The 23668-nt window shown below is 44.0% G+C and overlaps 1 pseudogene; it reads right to left on the bottom strand.

Moving 5' to 3' along the window:
- Positions 1-23668, bottom strand: part of LOC119000571 (40S ribosomal protein S2-like) — a 75093-nt pseudogene that overhangs the window by 50467 nt on the left and 958 nt on the right.

Here is a 23668-nt window from a genome sequence, read left to right as displayed (position 1 = left end):
AATAATGACAGACAACTTTCCTAACCTAGTGAAGGAAATAAACATACAAGTTCAGGAAGCATGGAGAGTCCCAAACAAGATGAACCCAAAGAGGTCCACATCAAGACACATCATAATTAAAATGCCAAAGGTTAAAAACAAAGAGAGACCCTTAAAAGCAGCGATAAAAAAGCAGTTAGTTATCTACAAGGGAGCTCCCATAAGACTGATTTCTCAAAAGAAAATTGGCAGGCCAGAAAAGAGTGCCAAGAAATATTCAAAGTGATGTAAAGCAAGGACCTACAATTAAGATTACTCTACTTGCCAAAGGTATCATTTAAAGTCAAAGAAGAGATTAAAGAGCTTCCTAGACAAGAAAAATCTAAAGGAGTTCATCGCCACCAAACTGGTATTACATGAAATGTTAAAGGGTCAAGAAGAAGAAGAAAAAGAAGGAGGAGGAGGAGAATAATAATGAAAAAATATAAATAATAAAATGACAATAGATGTATATTTGTCAACAACTGAATCTTAAAGAAAAACAGAATAAATGAACACGTAGAACAGAAACAAACTCATAGATAACAAAGAATATTTTGATGGTAGCCAGATAGGAGGCTTGTGGTGGGGTGGTGGTGGGGGAGGGCGTGAAAAAGTGAAGGGATTAAGAGGTACAAATTGGTAGTTACAGAATAGTATGGGGATGGAAAGTACAGTATAAGGAATATAGTCAATAACATTGTGATAGCTATATATGGTGTCTGGTGGGTATGAGATTTACTGAGATAGTTGGTGAGTTACATAATATTTAATCACCAGGTTGTCCACCTGAAACTAATATAATATTTTATGTCAACTGTAATAAAAAATAATAATTTGAAGTCAAAAAAAGGAAAGAAGGAAACAAGGAAGGAGCCTAGAGTCATCCAGGAGGGTAAGCTGAACAGATGAAATGCACTAACTAGTTTCTCTTGACAGCTGACCGATGGTGAAAATGAGAACAGAGCTGGGGTTTGGGTCTGGTGAAGAGACTGAGATTTGTTCATTAAAACCACTGATCTTAGAGGGCCAGTAGAACAAGGAGGTAGGTTAGGGAGTATGAGATTTCAGAGGCAGAAAAACCTGAGTTTGGAAATTCTGGCTGTTTCAATACCTGTGAGGTTGGACAGATGCCTCATTCTATCATGTCTTTTATAAAATGGGAATAATGATATATACCTTGTAGGTTTGATGAAAGGAGTAAATGAATGACACTTACATATGTCCACTGAGAGTACCTGCTCAGCAATGGTGACCACCACCATTATTACTGCTGTGTTTTCCTAGTCTTCCCTGCAGATGAAAAGAGAGGGAGGAGCTTGCTTCTGCTCTCCTTGCTTTCTGCTCCACAACCCTGGAACCTCTTCTCTTTCTTTTCTTTTTTATTGTTTCTGTATGCAACTGAGAAATGTAGCCCTTAGACAGCTCAAATGGGAAGAAGTCCAGGGAAGAACCCATCACAATAGTGTCCTGAAAATATCTAGTCTTGATTCACTTAGACTTATGACTCATGTATGCACTGTGCCAATTGGATCTGGGGACCAAATTTCAGTATCTGGTCCAGGGTTAGGTTGCAGGTGTGTGTGTGTGTGTGTGAAATGCCATTGTTACTGTGCAGCTTGCTCCATTGATCTTTTCTGTGGGGATGTGTAGTCATTGAACTTCTAGGAATGGAGCTACTATCTGTAATGAAGTTAACTTGTCTTTGTTCTAAGAGAACATTATTGCAATGTTCTCTCTCCCTCCAAAATTTTTTGAAATTTCAAACAAACAGCAAAGTTGAAAGAGTTTTACAGTGAACCCCGATAACAAACTCGGCGCCTCCATTCCACCTATCGTTAACATTTTACTGTACTTGTTTCATCATCACGTATTCATCTCTCTATCTGAACCTCTAACCACCCATCAATCCAACTATGTTAGTTTCCCAGGGCTGCTTTAGTGAAACACCACAGACCAGGTGGCCTCAGCAATAGAAATGTACTTTCTGATCATTCTGGAGGCCAGAGGTCTCAGATCCAGGTGTCAGCAAGGTTGGCTCCTTCAGAGGGCTGTAGGGAAGAAACTTTTCCAGGCTTCTCTCCATGGCGTGTAGATGACTGTCTTCTCCCTGTGCCTGTTCACACTGTCATCCCTCTATGTGTCTTTGCCCAAATTTCCTCTTTTTACAAGGACACCAGTCATATTGGATTATGCCCACCCTAATGACCTGATTTTAATTGTTTGACTTGTCTAGTGACCCTGTCTCCAAATAAGGTCACTTCGGTGGTACTGTTGGGTAGGACTTTAATCTATGGATTTTGGTGACATTCAATTCCATCCATAACTCCTACATTTCAAAGTAAATTTCAGACATTAGCTCACACCCCGCTGTATACTCAGTGATCTTATCATTAAGTAGATCCCCGGATTGGGCAGGCTGTTGGAGTCTCTACTAGTGGTATCAAATCAACAATCGGTGGAGCACACAATAAGTCCTGCTTTTTGAAGAAAGGTGATTGAATCGACAATTATTATCCCTCTGTTACGGCTTGAGGAAGATATTTCCCTGTTTTGAGGTCTACCCACAGAAGGTGCTTTCGGAAATTCTACCCGCACAGGTCCCAGAACTTCTGGATCTCTAGAAGTTTGAAGATCAGGCAGATTCACCTTTTAAAACTCTGAAGCAGGTGGTTATAGCCCTTCTCTAAGAAGGCCCATGGCCTGCTAGCTAAGCTCCCTCCACCTCTCTGAAAGCCAGAAAATTCTCCAACTTTTCCCTAGGCCCAACAAAATGAAAGTCTGGTCCTCTGTTGCTGGAACCTTGACTCTTGCCTGGACATAGGATGAAGAAGGCCCATTCTCTCTCCTCACAGTCCCTGAACTCTCACATGCACCCTCCACCCACCACCAGTGTGGGTGCCTTGGTTGTGGTATAATTGCATACTGTTTCATGTAGCTATAGGCATTTCATTTTCATTGCTATATAGTATTTCATCAATGAGTATATTTTCTTATTCATTTTACAGTTGAAAGACTCTTGGGTTGCTTCTAATTTGGGGCTACTCTTTGAAACAGCAGTTGTCTCCATTTTGCAATGCTCTGCAAATATTTCTGCATAGATGTTTGCTGGTGCCTGTGGGCGTGCCTTTTCTCTAGTGGGGTGGTCTGCTACTCCTAGGAATCTCTAAAACCTTTATAGGATTTCATGAGGTCACCACTTTGTATAAGACTATTCACTTTTTTTTCACTGAGTTTACATTTGTGCTGATAGTGCAGAAGCAACGGTGGTGAAACTCCCAGTGTGTTGACATGAATCTGGGCGGACTGTTCTGGTAGCCACTGCGGTGTGCACACACCACGCCACAGTTTAAACATGCAGCTCCCTTTAACAGCATCCTTCGTTGACCAGGAAGAATTATTAATTGTATAAAACCATGAAGTTTGAGTACATGTCGTTTTAATATTCTGTGTAGCAGAAAAAGGTATCGTATCAAGTACCTAGAAATATCTAAGAAGAGCATGATTTCTATAAGTAAAACTCTGTAACTTTATTAAAGTGCATTGAATAAGGCAAATAGATGAGAGATGTGCTGAATTTATAGATTAAAAGACTATTGTAAAGATTTTAATTCTCCCAAATTTTATTTGAAGCTTCAATGCACAGAGATTGCTGTACATTTACATTTTTACAAAACTTTTTAATGTCTAGCTTAATGCAAGAAATCTGAATTCCTAAGTACTTGGTATTTTTGGATGCTATTATGAAATATCTTTCATAACTTTTATTTTGTTAGTGGCTATGATAAAAATATTATTTAAGAAATATTAGCTTTGCATTCAACAAACTTACCGAAGACTAAACTGCCATAAATTGCCCTAGAAATTAACTTCTCAGTGTAGAAAATGGAGAGACTATGGAGTTGGATGCTGTTGAAGTAGAGAAAGATGCAGAGGCAGCAAATGTTGCAGTTCATGGTAGAGTTCTGCTGCAAGGCATTCTAGACGCTGTGGGGCAGGGGTCCTCCGCACGATTACCTGAAGAATGACCAGAACAGTGAGAATGAGGAATAGGAGAGTACTCGCAAAGGCAGATCTAACAACTCTGGCCTTAGTGCAGGCCACAGTGTCAGCTTTACTGCATGTGGAGAGCCTGTGGGCATCATTACAATATCCCAGTCCTCTTGTGCAAGGAGGGATGGAAGGTACTGACAACCAGGGTGCAGGAGAGCAACGTAGACCATTGAGATAGAGTACGTATCAGGGTTACAGACTATCCTCCTGTAGGGCCCCCCCCTTACTGAAGGCAGCCTGGAGAGGATGACAGTATAGAAGATAAAGAAAATCAAGGAGAGGAGACCGCAGGTCGGCAGCCACTTCAAAGTCAGTACCATTGCAGACTCCCAGAAAACCCTAAACCACAAGATGCCAAACACAAATGTGACTCGTCCACTACCTGAGGATTGGTCTTTTCCCAAGGCTAAGTAGGGTGAGGCTGAGTGAATGCTGGCTGACCATCTCTACTATCATCTAATTTACTTATCCAACAAGAATAAATGAATATAAAATTCCAGCAATACAAAATGAATGAGAGATTCAAGGTGAAGACATTAGGTGCTTTTTTTGCCTATTAGCCAGATAACTAGAACTATCTGCAATATCTATACAGCTTGGAGTTTTTTACTATTTTTATCTAAAGACAACTCTTTTTGGTAACAAGAAACTATTTTTTCCTCACTTTTTCTTAGTATATTCTCAAAGATTTTAAATAGTTTCATTGGGTTGGCCAAAATATTCATTTAGTTTTTTGCATATGATGGCTGTAGTAGTGCTTGGTTGTCTTCAACTTCATTCAAAATGATTTTATTAAATTGTATTGTGACAGCTGTCAAATCAGCATGCATTTAAAGAGAAAAACCACCAAAATTGGTGTTTTTGTGCAGCCATTTTAATATTGATGATGGAAGAAAACATGCAACATTTTGGGTATATTGTGTTTTATTATTTCAAGGAAGGTATAAACACAACTGAAATGCAAAAAAGGATTTGTGCAGTGTACGGAGAAGGTGCTGCAACTGATCAAATGTGTCAAAAGTGGTTTGTGAAGTTTCTTGGTGCTATTAACATTTTGGCCAAATAATTCTTTGCCGTGAGGCCAGTTTATACATTGGAAGATGTTTAGCAGCACTCCTGGCCTCTACCCACTAGAAACCAATAGTGGAAGATAGCCAACATACTCAAAATATCCACATCAATAAAGTTATTAGTGAAAATGAAAAATAAATGTCTTTTATTTTAGGGAAAACACTAAATAGACTTTTTGGCCAAGCCAATATATATGGTCAAATTGAGACTTTTTTCCAAATTTTTACTTATTTATTTTTAGAGAGAAAGGAAGGGAGGGAAAGAGGGTGAGAAACGTCAGTGTGAGGGAGAACAATTGGTCAGTTGCCTCCCATTTGACTTGGTTCTCAGCCCACTGAAGTCACCAAGACAATGGGACCAGCTGGTGAGAGTGAGGAACTGTAGCTACAAGCTGTCAAGCACCTACTGCCCTTAGTTTCCAGTGTCCTTAGTGTCCTGGCTACAATCCAGGCTTGAGACTTATGTCTTAATTATGTAAATAGAGTGATTATGCCATCAGGGGCTCTGGTAAGCTAATTACTAAACAAGAAATCAATGCCCCTGAAGCTGAGATTAATGAATCCCAAGGCTCCTAACGCTGACTGTAATTGCAATACTGAGGATCTTATTTTCACAGACCATGCAAGAAGAGCTTGGAGGGAGAAAGCCCTTCTCACTGACTGATTCACTGTGACCCTGTCCAAACTTCCTTTTCTCATGGATGCTGGGGGCTGGAAACCATCCCTGGCCCACCTCTCCCACTGCATGGACACCTCTGCGCTTTCCTAATCAGCCTGTGACTGCTCAGGCTCTGGGAAGGAACCATGTGGACTATTACGGCCAGTGCCAGTGGGGAGGGAGGGGCTTCAGCCAAAGAATAGGCTCAATTAGATGTGACATTTGCATTTGGAGGATTGAGGGAGGTTGAGAGGGTTTCACTGGGGTCCCTTTCTCCCCAACTCTCTACTTTTCATGAGATGTCTGATTGCCCTGACAATGGACAAGACTGAACAGAGAGCTCTCCTGACCCTAAGGCCCCTGGAGGCACAAGGATGCCTACTTTCTTCACTGTCCACTCTTCACTCTCCTCCATTCCCACATCACAGGGCTCTGGGCTTTGGCTCTCTTGCTTTATGTGGCTCTTTTCCCTTTAATTTCAAATTGCCTGATCTTGCCCTCCACTCTTATCCCATGTTGCTACAAGAAATAGCTATGTGCAATCTGGTTCCACAATTATTAAAAATACTTTTGAGAACTATTTCTGGGTACATCTGCAACAATGTGATGATGGGGTAAGTCTGGTGTCCCAGAATTGTAGCCAAGGTCAAAATCAATGCAGTGGACAAGAGACACGGAGTAACCCTTCCTTCTAAAGAGAGTTTCCCAGGAGCAGACAGAACCAATGCATCCTGGCACCATGACCATTTGGTTTCAAAACCACATGTTGCAGAATTAGCCTGTCACCTTCAACCCACACCCTACCCCAACCCCTGTCCCCCTGCTCTTGTTAATAGGAGAGGACTGGGGAATGTGGAAGGACAACACCACAACTGCCCACCTTACAGTGTTGGAGGTACGAGGCAATTCCTCTTTCTCACCCTGGGAAGACGTAGGTGATCCTATTGGAGGACACAGAGGAAGTCTACAGCCTTTCCTGTGCTTCTGCCAAAAGGAGCGTGAGACGAGGAGGGTCAGGAGCGTCGGGCTGTTCAGACGGTTGCCACACCAGTGGGGAGAGCCTCTACCCACGGAAGGTTGGGGGTCATAGCCCAGATTGGAGGGGGACTTTGCCACCTCCTCTCTGAGTAGGTCCTTGTATGAGGGGAGACCAGGTTGAGTTGAGCATTGCTCCAGTGCCCAACCCCATCTTCCACTTGGAGGCTGCCACTTCAGCAGGGTCCACTAGTGTCATCTGGAACCAGACTGAAGCAGGCCAAGGTTGGGGATGCCTCCTCAGCAGCATGGGCCTTCAGCCACGCTGCGGTGCCTCCTGCCCCCCCATTCCTCCTTTCTGCCCCAAAGTCTGGAAAGCTAGACTCAGAAGAGGAAGGAGGAGGAGGCGGCGGAGCAGAAGTGAAAGAAGAGACCACGCTGCCCCTTCCACTGTCAGTCCCTAGAGGCATAATCCTCCTGAGACTTCAGAGAAGGAGGAATTTTGAATCAGATACAAATTTGGAGTTTTAAGTTGACTGGACTGAGATTTTTAATAACTGGAAGTGACAGAAACATTCACTTTCAGCCCAAAATGTCATTAAGTGATGAAGGAAAGGGATTCAACAGAACACAGCAGAAAGCAGTGACTGGAAAAAATTAACTTTCGTGTTTATACCCCGCTGAGCTGAGACTCTTCACTAACCCAGTGCACATCATTCCAGTCAGTGCTCCCTAAATAAATCCCCGTGGATGGACCTCTCAGAAGCTTTTGCAAGTCTATCCAGGACTTGAGGAAATGAGTATGCTCACACACTATGGGAGTAGAGGTAAATTGGGAAGGCCTTTGGAGGGAGCAATTTGGCAATATACACAAAACCTTAAAAAGCCCATGCCATGGACCCAGCAGTTTTCTTTTTAAGAATATATTTATTTATTGTTCGATAGATTTTTATGGAGCACCAATTATGGGCTGGGCACTGTTCCAGGTACATTAACCAAGGCGGACGCAATTCTTATCCTTCTGGATATTACAACTTGGTGAAGGATGGAGACAGGGAAGCAGAATATTGCACTGTAGCCTGATTCCTGCTGAAGCAGGATGAAGGGCAGGCAGCAGTGGCCACCCTGAGATGGACAGCTGAGCCCATCTGTGGTAATAATGGTGATGGTGGGGTGTCTGGGGAGGCTCATCTGAGACAGTGATGTCTGAAAGATGAGTAGGGATTAGTTAGGCATGAGCCTGTAGGCTGAGGAAGAGTATTCCAGGCAGTGAGAAAAAAAAACAGGGGCAGAGAGAGCATGGTGCGCTTAAGGAACCCAAAGAAGTTCATTTTGGCCAGAGAGGCATGACTGAGAAGATGGTAAGTGGGGAGGCAGGACAGGGGACAAAAGGGGCCCTAAGGAAATAATTCAGGATACAAAGGCCAAAGTATCATTGATAAGTATGACATCTGGAGTTTGGAGACCACTTAGATATCAAACAACAGGTTTCCAGTGGCACCAATAAAATAGAACATTGCATGGCTATGAATGATGCTGTTGAAGAATACTTATTGACCCAAAGAGATGTTCAATATTATATTATCAAATAAAAAATCAGGATCTAAAATAGTGTGTAGAGTATAGGATTATTTTTATTTACAAAATTTATACAAAGATTCTGGGAAAATATATACCGTAAGTTAAAAATACTTTTCTGTGGGTGCTAGGGTGGCAGGTGAATTTTATCATTTGCTTTTTGCTCAGCTATAGTTTCTACTGTTGCCTATCTACATACTGGATAGTAAAGAAGTGAACATTATAAAACATAAAATCTCTGAAATGTAAGCTTAAACAATTCAGTACCAGGAAAATCTTGGTTAAACAGGAAGAAATTATTCAAAATTGAGAAAGGGAAGTCAGTGTAAACGCTACTGACATAGGATATCAACTTTAACATGTCTGGGCGTCAGCAAATTCTGCATGCTCATTCAGACGGCCATCGTGCACAGGCTGCCAGTCCCAGCCACAGGTGCGAGTGGCTGTCCCCCGCAGCACCCGCTTCTCATGGGTGTCTCCAGTCCGGTGCTTGTACAATAAAGCTGTGTTCCCTAGTTTCATCTCAGATATGTCTTTTATTTTTAAATAGTTTTACGGGGGTATAATTCATATACAAAACCACTGCAGATATTGCACTTAATGCATATAAGTCAATGAGTTTGGACATAGAAGGGACCCCAAAAGACCAGAATTATCTTCTGGAGGATGGGCCACTTGTAGTACAGGCTTCCCCTGCTAGGTGAGTGTTCTAGGAACCCATCGGGATCAGTGTACCATTTGACATTGTTGTGAGAGGCTGCATTTGGCCTCACTGAATTATTTTTTATGACTCTTTCAACATGTTCACCCATTTCATGATGGGTGATTTAGGAGCACACCTACCCACATCCAGCTGAGTGTTCAGCAGTTTTGGGCCAAAAATTGTTTGGGACCCCCATGCCTCATCTTCCCTATTCACCAGATCTTGCCCTGAGCAGCTTTTTTTTTTCCCCTGAATGAAAAAGTCCTCAAAAGGAAATGTCTTGCCCACTTGGAAGAGATGAAACAAAAAAGTGGCAGAAGCACTAAAAGGCATCAAAATCAATGAGTTCAAAAACTACTTTGAGTAGTGGAGGAAAGGTCTTGATAGGTGTATTGCATCAAATGGAGAATACTTGGAAGGTGACTGACGTTTTAATATAAAAATAAAGAAATAATTTTTATAAATAAATTCCGGTTGTGGGGAATCCCACCTCATATGCATACACCTGTAAAACTGTCAAGGTAATAGACATAGTCATCAGCTCCAGACATTTTCTTGTGCCTCTTTGTGGATTATTTGTATGTGTGTTAATAACACTTAACAAGACACCTACTCTCTTAACAAAATTTTAAGTGCACAATGCAGTATTGCTATTTATAGGCACTATGTTGTGTAGCAGAGCTCTAGAATTTAGTCATCTTGCATAACTGAGATGTCATACCCATTGGAAGATTTGTGAGCAGATAAGTTTAGAACTTGACATTAAAGTTCATTCAAGGTCACATGAACTCCAGTGGTTCACACAACTTTGTCTAGGAAACAGTCAGCTTTTGCTGGTCCTACTAGGGTGGCCCACTTTGGGACTTGTACACACGTCTAGCATTATAAATATATCCTGGTGTCTTATGGAGGCTTGTAGAATTGAGGGCAAAGTAGCTTGACGTACTTTCTCTTCTCTGATGGCAATCCTTATGTTAGTTTCCTTTTTGCCCTGGATATGCATAATCAGAAACCATTTGATGCTCAAATATCAGGGATGAAGCAGAGTTATTCAGAGTCAACACTTCGAGTTCAGTCTGCTCCTTGGATATGGTGCTGCTCCCCTAGCCCTTTTGTCTGGCACACACCCATCTCCCCTCTGTCCTTTTAAAGAAGCGTGTTGTCCACTTTTCCATCCCTGTGTTCATGTGCGTCCACTCACCAAGAACTCCTTCTCTGAACTGCGTTTGGTCTACTGACTTGCCACTGCCCAATGCCGAGTCCTCCCCTGTGTCAAGGCCTCCCCAGTGTACCACTTACACGTATCTGTCCTGTATGTGTTTCAAGGCAACGCATGGATGGACTTTGTCTCTGGAGGCCCTGATATCCAACTGTTACCTCATGACTCACTAGTCGAGTGATCTTAAGGACTTTACTTAGCCTTTAAGAAATTCAGTGGTTTTTTATTAAGGTGTTGTGAACATTACAAACTACTATAATTTACTTAAATTACCAAGCATGTGTGTATTCAACAAGCATTTATTAAGCACCACTATGCAATCAACATTAAACTGGACATTGTACTAATGCTAGTTTTGTTACAGCACTCAATGCTTGATAGTAGCTCTAGGGAATTTAGAAAACTTTGTGTTTCTTATATTTCACCTATGAATGTCTTGTTCATTCCTTTGTATTACCAAATATTTATCAAGTTCTGATGTGGACCCTGGCTCGTGGGGTCCACCACATTGTGGATGAGGCACAAGAAATTCACACCGACTACCAAGTCCTGTGAAGGAAAAGGGACAGCATTGTTTTTCTCCCATGGGGAGAAAAAGCCACAGCCTCCACAATAACAGGCCTTTATTTCTTTTGGGGGACACATTACATTGAGGATGGTCCTCATTTACTATGCACAGGTTTGCTTTAAGTGGTTACCTTTCACAGAAAACAAAGAAGATGATGCCGCTAATCACATCATAGAAGGATATTTGCAAATGAAAAGGGAAAAGTGGTTGAACTGGTTACACTCATCCTTGGAAGGTTTATCATGGATTTTAGGAAGTTACTTTGCAGTAAATGTTTTCTGCCTCAATTCATGGTGAGGGAGTTTTAGCAAAAGCAAGTCTCAAAGTGGCCTAAGTACAATGCAGGCTTGATTTTCCATGGGAGAACCTATTCATGGGCGTGGGTCCTGTACATCTTGTCCTGTGCGTGGGACCTTGCTTTCTACTGGGATCTGGGCCCACACCACGCAGAAGGGTTTCCTACAAAATTCCTACTGGGAGCCTTGTGGGGATAAAATGATGAACAATGACCTGCTCCCTGCGGTTGCATTGACCCAGAGGGGAACTTCTGAAGGCTTTAAGCAAGGCAGTGATTTGATGACATTTGAGCCTTTAAAAATATCATTTTCCCCCAATTAGTTGAAACTTTACTCCCTCCTTGGCCTGGCCAAATCCTCCCATTCTTCATTTCACAAATCTGATGTCACTTCCTTAAGAGATACTTCCTTGACCTCCAGGCGTGGGTCTTCCCCTTTCCATGTGCCCTCTTCATATCCCATGCTGCTCTCAGAACATTTGACTGCAGTTGCCTCGTTACTTGTCTATGTGCCCCCGGACCATGAGCTCCATGCCCATCTTTTCATATTTGTACACCAGCATCCAGCCAGAGACAGAACTGGTGTTCAGTAAGCATTTGTGAAAAATGATGAGTCTGGCAAGAGCAGTTTCAGGGAAGAAGTGTGAACAGAGCCAGACCACAGGAAGAGGAAGCAAGAATGAGAGGTGAGTCCTGGAGACAAAGAGAAGAGATAATTCTTCAACAATCTTACTTGAGAAGAGTATGGCTGACAAGGGCAATAGCTAGAAGAGGACACAGGTGAGACTAAGTGCTCACTTTTTAAGATGAGAGAGACTTAAACATATTTAAATGTTGAAGGGAAATATTGAAGAGAAAGGAGATTAAGGAGCTTGTATTAGTTGTGTGGTTGCAATAATGTTGCATAAGAAGAAACCCCCAATCTCAGTGGCTTACAGTAAGAACAGACATTATTTGATTCAGTCATGTGTCTGGAGGTTGGCTGTGCAACATGCTGCAGGTCTGCATACCTCGGTCTGCTCTGCATGCCTTTCATCCTCCTTGGGCCAGTGAGGTAGCTGTGGCATATTCCCCTCATAGTGTTGGCACGGGCTGAAGAAACATGTAATGTCTCATAAGGCCTTGGCTCAGAACAGGCACGTTGTCACTTCTAGCCACATTTCATCATCCAAAACAAGTCATGTGGTGATCTCAATGTCAACACTGGTAAGTCAGGGAAAACACACTCTGCCCACAGTGACCCACGGCAAAGATGGGGAGCAAGAAAGAGTCGTGAACTAACAATGGAAGTATGTACCTGTGTACATGCACACTGATGTACACACATAGAATATGGCAATAAATGATGAGGTGTGTAACTTGAAAATTGAGGATGGCAAGGGAATAAAGTATTGGCAGTGGAATAGTACAAATGATAAATCATGGAATCCAGGCTAGATAGGGAAGAACAGAAAGGAAGTGGAGGCTGACGGGTGAGTGAGTACAGGGAACAAGAGGTGCTGATGAGGCCGGAGATGAAATGAGGCACAAGCAGCTCAGTAAGAGATGGTAAGATAAGAGGTCAAAGTCAGTCCTTTGAAATTAAATCCGTGCTACGGAGCAATTCAACTTGCTGGCCAGACTCAGGCCATGGCCGGGAGTAGCTGAAGATGAGAGGAGATGATGGTGAGTAAAGCTAAGGTGGTGGAAGCACTGGGAGGCCCAGGGCTTGGATGGGCAGTTCATGCAAATAACAAAGCCACCCAGCATTGTAGCAGAGCAAAGCACGGGGTGAGGATGGATGTCATGGGTACTTGGAGAACACAGGGACCAGGAGAGAGAAGGACATGACCCTGAGTGAGGTGGGGCCTTGCATGGAATTAGAGGCAAACTTTCTGAAAGCAGTATCATGAGCCTGGAGGAAGTCACCTCTGACTTCTGAGAGATATTTCTGGGTTGTGGAAGAAAGAGCAATTCCTAATTGAGAGGGGAGGGCTGGAGGGGAAACAACAGTTTTGGGGATGAGCTAACCAAGTTTCAGTTGACTGGACAGAGAAGAGCTATTTAGTTGAGGAGTCTGAGAGAAAGAAAAGTTTCTTTACTAAAGAGTTGGTTCTACAGCAAACCACGGTATCTCTCATTGCAGTGGAGGGAGCCCAGGTGAGGGGAGAGGAGAGATATGCCGGATAAGTCAGCGTGGGTGTGAGGCGTGCGGGGCTCCTTGGGGAAAGCAGGTGCCAGGTGTTTCTGGAAAGAGGGAATGTGCAGTCGGGAGAGTTAGGTGCTAGGACTCCCACCATGTGGGGAGAACAATAAATATCCTTGGAGGATGAGGCCATCCTAACTCACTAGAAAAGTACAAAGCCCTTAGGAAATGTTTAATAAAAAGAATTATGTCCAAAGAAAATACTGGCTCCATGATCCGCCTTCTCCCTGTTGGAAAGGGCTACAGCTCTTATTTTCTGGTCCAGTCAGGGAGCAGGTCAGCAGCTGGCTATGCCACAACAGTCTGACCCCCATTGCTTCCAAAGCTTGGGAATTACCTGCTCAGAAATTTCAAAACCTTTGGTTCTGAATTTTGGTTTCTTATTGACCATTATGGGACTTACCTTGATAACTAAATTACACATATTATTCACCAGGTCATTTTCCCTAATTAAGATGATAATTAGCTTCCATGTTCTACCTAGTATTTATTAGCACCTCTGTGAGAAAGAGCTTAATGAAAAAATCCAGAAAGGTAATCATATTAACAAGGGGTGTCCATAGGGTGGATTTGAAATGTCTAACAGGAGAGAGGAGCATTCATGGTAAACGCAGAACCAGTATTGACTGTCACAGATCCCAGGGCACTTGAAGAGACTATGAGCTACTGGGGAGGCTGGGCACTTTTCCCTGGCAGGTCATAGAAACAGGAAGTTAGTGTGTACAACAGTGTGGGTGACAGGTGTTGACAGAACCGTGGCCTGCAACAACAACGTTCACTGCTACTGTGGTTTGTCAGATAATTTCTGTGTATAAAGCATCACACCAGAAACTCTACAAACAGTATGCTAATTCATACTTACTGAAACCTTTGGGGTGAAGTATTGCACTCAGCTATATTTTACTGACAAAGAATTTGAGGCTCAAAAGGTACAGTAACTTGCCTAAGGTCATACGGCTACTAAGTAGCAGAGAGAGGCTTCAGTCCTGGTTGAGAGAGACAGGTTCCTCCATGTGGCAGGAGACTGATGCAAAGCAGGGAGGTTCTAGCTACAATGGTGCCTGCTGCTAAGACTGTGTGGCTGCCACAAAAATGGCTTGGACCGAGGGCAGCAAACACATGGCATACATACTGCCAGTGATTCCCACTGGTTGTTGCCATGCCAGCCATCTCTAATTTACTATGACACTCTCCAGTCAGGCACAGATGTAGCCTCGTACTCCTCACCACAGCACTCCAGGCCCCCCCTAAGTTGCTCAGAACTGACACATGAGATGAAATGTTTTTGCCATCCTGGTGTAGATGTTGCATGAACACACACATGACAAAGCACTGGGCTTAGCATTTGAGGGACCCAGCTTTGAATCCTTGTCCTCCCTCTTCAACAGTTCCTAAGTTCATTTCTCCAGCTGTGAAATCTGAAGGGTTCTGAGAATTAAATTAAATGTCGAAGTGCAAACCACAGTGCTAATAGTAGAGTAACTCCCAGGGAATTGTTTGTGTTCTTCTTTAATAAAGTGATCAACACTTTTAGACTTGGGTCAGGGGCAAGAGTAGGTTTCTCAGTGTCTTAGAAACAACATCATGGTGGAGAAAGGCAATGGTGAAAGAGCCTGGATCCCAGGCAGAGCATAAAGAGTTTCAAGGTACAGGGGTCAGGACCTACAGTGATGAGAGTGACTGGCATTGAGAAGCAGTCCAGCCAGGTTTGGAGGGCGGCCCCATGGAACGGAGGCCAGGAAGCCAATTCTGGCAGCAGCTAAGAATCCCTGGATCAGGCTCGACCTGGATACGAATCCAAACCTATACCAGCCTAGGTTATCCAGCCAACGTAACCTGAGGTGAGGCTTTAGTGGCGCAGGGATGAAGAACATGTAGTAAACAAACAAAATGTGTCGTTTGGCTGTTTCATTATTTTCCATTTAGGCTGTGTTGGGTTTTGTTTTCTTAAGTTGAAAAATACCAGCTTATTCTGTATTGATCTGATGGGAGGGGGGCTGTCCATGCCAAAAAGGAGGGTGGGGGTTCAGAGTGGCCTCGATGCCATAAGTCTTGAGGGCAACAATTGTCTTGGGGAAGAATGGAGAAGAGCCACGGAGCTGGAGGGACAGTTCAGGGGTGTGGAGGGAAGGTGACCAGGCAAGGAGTCAGCAGGAACTACCAGGTCTCCTCCTGTCTTTGATTTCAGTCTCTAGTTAGATTTAAGGAGACCATTTCATGCCTCTCTTGAGTCCTAGTGTCCTGTTATCTCATTTTCCCTTTCTAGGTCTTGACCTTGAGTTGATGGAGGTCAGGAGGTTTAGGAGCCCCTAGTGATAGAGTTTAGTAAGACAGGGCTCTCAGCTCAGAACACTGTGTCTGCGAAGCTGGGTAGAGCCTGGGTCTTAGAGAGAAGGAAGGAAACCATTGTTCAGAACTAGGTCCGAGTTCAGAGTGAGTGTATTAGGCTTTTCTGATGGAAAAGACTGGAGGTTTTCTTGGATCAGCTCAAGTCAGTATAGGCATGTGTTTTTGGTGAGGAAACAAGTATTATAAGGAAGAACATGGAAATAAGGCAGTTAGAAGTCTCAAACACGTAGGCTTCGTGGGTACCAAGCAAGGTTTAATAACCAGGCCTTGAAGAAGGCTTGAAGTTTCACTGGATTTTGCAGACATCAAATCTGGAAGACTAGACCAAACCCAAGTAGCTTCAGTGATCAGGACAGATTGTCACCCTCACCAGTTCTCATTTCACCGAAGGGTTTTCTACTCCACATATTTGCTTCTTTGTGTATATTTACTTCTCAGGCTGTGGGCCAATGCCCTCACTCTACTCATGCCATCAGCTTACTTAGTTTACTCATAAATGCCACTTATGTATGGTTGCTCATGGTCCCTGCCTCCCTCTGTCTCTCCTTGCATCAGTTTCTGGTCCTAATGCCAACTGAAATATTCTCTCTAAAGAATCTCATAGTTCAAATTCCTAATAGAAAAAATCTAATTGGTCCAGCTCATCATAATCATCTCTGTTGAGAAAGAATTTGTGAGTCAGATGACCTAACAGGTTGCCTTCCCTGGGTTATCCAACTACGAGAGAAGGAGTTTCCCATTGAAGGCAGCCCACGGCTGCAACTGGGCACCTGCTCTGCATCCTGTCTCCGTCCAGACTGAAAGCTCCCAAACGGCAAGGCCTGGACATGGAGACTTTGCTACTCCCTCCTGTACCCACCACAGACGCTCCCGAGGACTATGTGAGAGGTGAGTCTACCGGCCTCAGAAGTCAAGCACATTACTAACAAGAGTCAATGCCAGTTATGTAGCACTTCCTATGGCCAGGCATTCTTTCTCAAAGTGTTCCCATAGACAGGGTCATATTTAATCCTCACAACAACTTTGAAAAATAAATTGCTATATCCATTTTACAGATGAGGAAACTAAGACTTAGTTAAGCACCTATTCAATGTCAAAAAGTCAAGCAATCACATATGACTTTTGGAACCCTTCATGGTTTTGGCCACCCCAGCACAGACCCCTGCAGCAACTATGTGATTGCACTGGGGGAGGGGGAGTCAGATAGGAAAGCCAGTCTCCTGACTCTGTGGGATGGTCAGGAATGTGGACTAGGAAGTTTCTGCTTTTGGACTTGTGTGTTCTTCTTCTCTAGCCCAAGCTGGCCAGGAACTCAGTCAGGACTGGGTGACTGGTGGGGTGGCTCCTTTCTGAACTGTGTCTTTGAGGAGGAGGAGGGGTTTTGCCCAGAGCACGTCAAAATACAAAGAGGGACCAGTTATGTCTGGTCTCTTCACCCTCCTCTTTCTCCTCCTCCTTCTCTCTCTTTCTCTCTTCCACTTCTGCTTCTTCCTGTATCTTGGTGCCTTAGTGTCAAGATATCTAACAACACCCAGCTATTCTCTCAAAAGCCTTGAGATAGTTGAGCCCACCCAACCGGATGCAATCTATCTGGATTCTGGACATCAGGGCCTCTCTCTCCCCTGCCCACAACTCTCCCATCCCTCTCCCCAACAAAACTCCTACATGCCCAGAGCCCCTCAGCTAGGAAACCGGAAAGCAGTCAAAATGAACCAAGTCACACTAAGTGGGGCATAAACCAAAGAGATTAGCAATTGGGGAGATTTCTTTTAGTAAACATTTGTTGAGAGTCCACCCTGTGATGGGGTCAATACTAAGGGATGGGAGGGGGGAAATGAGCCAGAAAACACCACTTTTTAGTCAAACAGTAAGATAAGAATATAAATAATGAGGCCAAGGATGTCACAAAGAGGTAAATGACTTTATTAATTCTGGACAGGGGCATTAAGTCTGGGCCAGGTGTGGGAGGTCAGGAAAGGACTAAGGAACACAGTGATTTGAGGTGGGCTTTAAAAGACCAGTGGGGATAAGACATATAGAGGTATGGGGGGCAGTGGTCAGGCGTTTCAGACAAAGGGAGCCATGTGGGCATAACCCTGGAGGAGGGCCTACAACACATATCCAGAATACAATGGGCCATTCCAATGTGTGACAAAAATGCTTCTGTGAAATTAGGGAGAGAAAGGGGTTTCTTCAAATCCCAGCCCTCAGTTTGTTCCTGCAGTGGAAGGAGCTGGGTCCTTCTCTGATTTCTTTTCCTCTCTCTTCCTGGGATTCTGTACCCAATTCAGCCCCTCCCTCACTGGAAGAAGAGGCCAGGTGTGGTTTTGTCTTTCTCCAGTCGTATCTAAGGGCTCCTAGCAACTCAGATCTCACCTGACTCCCCAAACCTGTGGGCAGAGCCACCTGTCCTAAATCTGTTGGAGCCCAGCTGACAGATTTGGAGGCTCTCTATGGGGCCTAAAGCAGCACCCCGATCTTTTCCAGTGGCTCCTCTCCTCCTTTCAAGTTGACCCCCAAACACTTGGTTTCTATAGCTATCACAATAGTTCTCCCTCTGGATAACTTGCCCACAATCTATGCCTAATTACCACGTGGCACAACGATGATGTGAATAAAACTAAATGTGTCGGATTCACTTTGCCCAAATTCCCTGTCATTACCACACCAAACTTGGTTTACATACATTGAATTTCTAGGCTCTCTGGCTTCAGTTCCACGTACGTAAAACGAGGGGCATGGACTAAATTAGTACTTCCCCACCTGGCTGCTGCTCAGAACCACTGCTCGGCTTTTAGAAATAGAGAACCCCATGTCCTGCCCCTGAAGTTCTGATCTAGTAAATCTGGTTTGGGGCTCCCAGCTCTGCATTTTTTTCCTTAGTTTCCAAGGTGTTATCATTGCATCCAAGGTAAGGACTGGCATTTGGGGAACTCTGGAGTAGATCATCTCTGGGACCCTTCCCCTAACCCATTTATTCATCCATTGACTCATTCACTGCAGAAGGGACAGTAGCAGAGATGAGGCTGGGAGAGGAAAGGGACAGATGTGGCAGACATTTAACCCATTTTAACAAGACTGGAACTTATCTCAAAAGCAACAGAAAGACTTTGGAGGGTTTTAAGAAGGGGAGACACCATCAGATTTTATATAGAAACATTCTTGTACAACGTGGAAGCTGGGCTGGAGGTGGGAGATGAGGGAAAAGGCTCACTAGTCTGCCTGAGATACTGATGGTGACCTGGATTGGCGTAGGGGCAGTGAGCACGGAGAACGGACAGATTGGTGGCCCTCAGAAAGTAGAATGGGCAGGACCGGATGATTTTTTTCTTTTGGATTTGGATATAGTGGATTATTGTTGTTGTTTCCTTTCACTGTGTGGTTCTTTCTTGGTTGGTTCAGCGAGAGGCAGATACCCCAAATTTCTACTCAGCACTGGTGAGTCAGAGACACCATCTGTCCCAGAGAAGCAGGGATGGCAGAGCATCCATTCTAGAGGCAGCACAAGCAGCTACGATGCTCAGTTTCCAGAAGCAGTGTAACAGAGGTCCAGGAGGATGCCAGAGTCTGGTGCCAGCAGTGGGGGCCATGCCACTGGGGCCCTGTGTTTGCCTGCAGGAATGGAATCTTCACTGGACTGCTGCATGGGCCTCCTTTGGTTGAAGTCCTAACAGCATCTAGCACTTTGCCCCTGCCTGTTTTACCACCCTGGTTCTCTAATCTCCCCTGTGATTTTGTAAGCAACCCTCTGAACTACTCTCAATGAATTGCTTCTCTGCTTGCACCACCCGAATTGTTCCTTACACCCACGATTCCTGACGGACACTCTGTTGGAGGCAGCCAGGCTCTGAGCAGCAGTCCTCACCTGTAGGGAACACAGGCAGACAAACGGGCTGTGAGGAAAACACTCCCAGATGCTGCTGGTTGGCTTATGAGCTCAGCTCTTGATTTGCTCATTGCTCCCCCACCCACACAAAAAAAGCTGAATTTGAGCATTTCTTCACCATTGAGGGTTTTCTCTGACCTGCACAAGTCCATTCAAACCTGAGTGGTTGCCTGGTTCTGCATTGGCAGACTATCAGAAAAGTCTCAGTTCCACTGCTTGTTTCCATCCTCTGGAAGAGGAAGCCCTTTAATAGTCTTCCTAGTGGTCTCCCAAATTAATGGTATTCTTGACATTCCTGGGCTATTGAAAGTAACTGAGACCATGAGTAAGAAAGAGCTTTATTACCTATAGAAAGGGCTGAAAAAATCTTAGGCTGTACATATGGATTGTACAAGAGGGGACCCAACCCCCAAATTTATTTATAAAAAGTTGTGTATTTATTCTTACATGTTTAAATTTCAGTCACCTTCAAAGTACTCTCCACGTGATACAATACACCTATTGAGATGTTTTCTCCACTACTCAGCAGTTTTTAAACTCATCAATTTTGATGCCTTTCAGTGCTTCTGCTGTTTTTTGTTTCACCTCTTCCACATCAGCAAAACTTTTCCCTTTGAAGGCATTTTCCATTTGGGGAAACAAACAAACAAACAAAATCACTCAGGGCAAGACTGGGTGAATAGGGAGGGTGGGGCATGGGGGTCAAAAAAGTTTTTTGGTCAAAAACTGCTAAACACTCAATATGGTATGGACAGGTGTGCCCATAAATCACCCATCACGAAATGGGCAAGTGCATTGAAAGAGTCTTAAAAAATAATTCACTGAAGCCTCTCACAACAACAGCAGCTGGTACACTGATACAGATGGGTTCTTGGAATACTCACCTAGTAGGGGAAGACTGTACTGCAAGAGGCCCACCCTCCAGAAGATCATTCCAGTTTTGGGGGGTTCCCACTCATAACTCCCTAAATATGACTCCAGAAGTTACATATAAATCTATTGCTTTCTAAGTTCAATCACTTTTCCACCTACTTACCTAATAATTTCCAAGATGTTTTATTTTGTTTTTACACATATAGCAACTGCAGTGGCTACTGAAACCAAGGTTTATATATATTTCTGTTGTAGTAAAATACACATAATTTACCACCTTGACCCTTTGAAAGTGTATAGTTAAGTGGTATTAAGTACATTCACATTTGTTGTACAACTATCGCCATCCTCCATCTCCAGAGCTTTTTCATTCCCCAAACAAAAACTCTATACTTCCTAACACTAACTCCCTATTCACCCCTCTCTCCAGCCCCTGGCAACCCCACTGCACTCTGCTCTCTGACTGCTCTGGGCACTTCCTGTCGGTGGAATCGTGCAGTATTGGTCCTTTTGTGACTGGATTATTCCACTTAGCATAAGGTCTTCAAGGTTCATCCATCTCACAGTATGTGACAGATTTCATTCCTTTTTAAAGCTGAATAATATTTCATTTATGTATATACCACATTTTGTTTACCCATGTACTCATCAGTGGACAGTTGGAGCGCTTCCACTTTGGCTGTTACCAATAGTGCTGCTACGGACACAGGCGTATAAAAAAAGGAAAGGCATATATTTTTCATGATCTCTTCCGATCAAGCAGTTAAATAAATTTGCAAAACTGAGCTTTATCTGTTTTCCAATCTAAATAACTGTATAAGAGAATTTCATAAAGTGGGTCATACCTGTATTCTTTATTGTTTCAAGCCAGGAGGGTGCAAAGAACATCTACAGAAGTCAATTTCACACTGATACAGAAAAGCACACTATAGTTCACCAGTGAGGAAATCATTCTTTCGAGGTGCATTGCATGTGCAGATGTCAAAACTCTCTCCTATCTTAGTCAGAGAGAGCGCCTGACCCTCTGCCCTTTAACTAAAAGGACCCCCTCCTTCCACACCCTCCTTCAGGAGGAGTGGCCTCACCTACCTTCAGTCCCTTCGCTAGATTATTCCAGCATGGGGCTGTGGCTCTGTTAGCAACACCAGTAACCAGGAATTCTGCAGCTCTCTAAGTCATTCTATACTCTGAGAGAAATAATAAGGTATCAAAGGACATGTTTATTTGCTTTTGCCCCACACCTCCTCTGGCTCAGGATTGCCACCTTAGGCATTCTCAGAGTTGTTTGCAAAAGGGATAAGAACCAAATGCCAAAAGACAGAGGAAGATGAGAAAAGAAAAAATTCCCAGAACTTGAAAAGAGGGGCTCAGTTTCTATCTGCAAAGTAGGTTTAGACACACGGAGTTGCAACAGCACATGGAGGGTGTCTGCATTTCCTTTAGCACTTCTCTGACTGACGTTTCCTGCAAGAGATGAGAATGCGCAAAATGTCTTGAGCACCAATATGTGTTGGTTGTCGTCCACACCTAACCTTCCAGATAACCCTGCTATTTGAGTCCCTATGCGCAAGTTACAACCGAGGAAACTGAGACTCCGAGACATTTGGAACTTCCCCTAGAGCGTGGAGTTCGGATTTGAACAGTGCCCTGCGGGACTCCAGTGGTGCTGCTTCCTTCACTCCGCCCTGCTCCCGACCCCCCAGTGAAGGCATGTCCCTTACATTCCCTGGAATGACTTTCAGAAGGAGTGCTGCGGCAGTCTGTGTCTCTCCCTCTGTGGATGCATCAGATTTTGACAGAGGTGTGGCAGGGACCCTCCTTTCCAGGCCCCAGCCATGCCTCCCTCTCCAGCTTGGAGGCAGTTCTTGGAGCACAAAAGGCAGTTGTAGAATTCAGGGGTGTCCAGCCCATGGCCCATGGGCCACACATGGCTCAGGATGGTTATGAATGCGGCCCAACACAAAATCGTAAATGTACTTAAGACATTATGAGATTTTCTGTGATTATGTGTCACAATGTATTTAATGTGTGGCCCAAGACAACTCTTCTTCTTCCACTGTGGCCTGGAGACACAAAAGTTTGGATACCCCTGTTAGATATTCCTTATTTTCTGCTGCCTCCATTCTTCCCACCCCCCTCATTTCCCTGGGCCAATAAAAGCCCCACCTTCCTCAACCCATCTTCTTCCCCTAACATCTATTACTAACCACTTTCAACTACAAAAAGGGTAGTGATGAAAACTTAGGTTGAGCTCCAGGAAGAACTTCCTGACTCTGATGCTCTGGAACACGGAAATGAGAAACTCAAAAAGGCCCTGTGTACTCCTTTCCAGGAAAGCTCTAAGGAAAAGTCTCACCCTGCCCCCACGGAGCCTACTTGGACCCAGTACGCTCTGCCTGGAGGCTGGGGCAGGCACCAAATGACCTCTAGAGGGCCCTGCCAGCCCTGGAAGCAGGGTGCCTCCTCTGCAGTCACCCACTGGCCACAGATGTTCCCTGTCATCAATCAGTCAGTGCATCTGTTTGCTGTGCTGCTTGTTTATAAATCGAGGCATTTGCTAATTGAAAACTAAAAGATCTCTTTGTCTCACTCACAGCCAGCATGAAATTCACTCAGCTATGCAAGATCAGGGTAAAAAAAAAAAAGCAGTGCAGAGCTACAATGTCCTTGGGTTGGTACACCCCCATGGAGGTTGCATCTTGCTCTCTCTTCTACTCCTTGAGTGAGTAAGGTATCTTCCCCATCTCAGAGCAGTCAGGTTACAATTTGTGTAAAACATCCTTATTTGTGCTACTCAATGCTGAGGATCAGAGACAAAGGTATTTTTGGACCCAATTTGAAGATGGGGAATCTGAGATTAAACAATTTAGCTGAGGTCACACAACTAGTAGGTAACAGAGGCAGAACACTGATCCAAGTGCTCTGACTAGTTAGGAGAGGGGTGCCCTGTCCCCTGGGGGACTCTGACTCTAGACCCATGTAGAGATGCTGAACTGAGGGCACCAAGTCCTTAAGTAGATTAAACCTTGGAAAGAATGGCCTAAGGGTAGACAAAGAGGAACACTGGGATTTCCACTATAACTGTGATGTTTTATTGCTTTAGAAGCAAATATATCGAAATGTTAGGATTCCTAATTGTTGTAATAACTCCCTAAGAAGCTTGCAGGGGGATGGGCAACAGTCCAGATACACACAATAGTACCAAAGACAAGGAGTAGGGGAGAGGCATGCCAAGTTT

The sequence above is a fragment of the Sturnira hondurensis genome, unplaced genomic scaffold (genome assembly GCF_014824575.4).
Source record: "Sturnira hondurensis isolate 20B ecotype Veracruz unplaced genomic scaffold, ASM1482457v3 Scaffold0015793, whole genome shotgun sequence".
Classification (NCBI taxonomy): domain Eukaryota; kingdom Metazoa; phylum Chordata; class Mammalia; order Chiroptera; family Phyllostomidae; genus Sturnira; species Sturnira hondurensis.
This window is presented reverse-complemented; position numbering and strand designations above follow the sequence as displayed.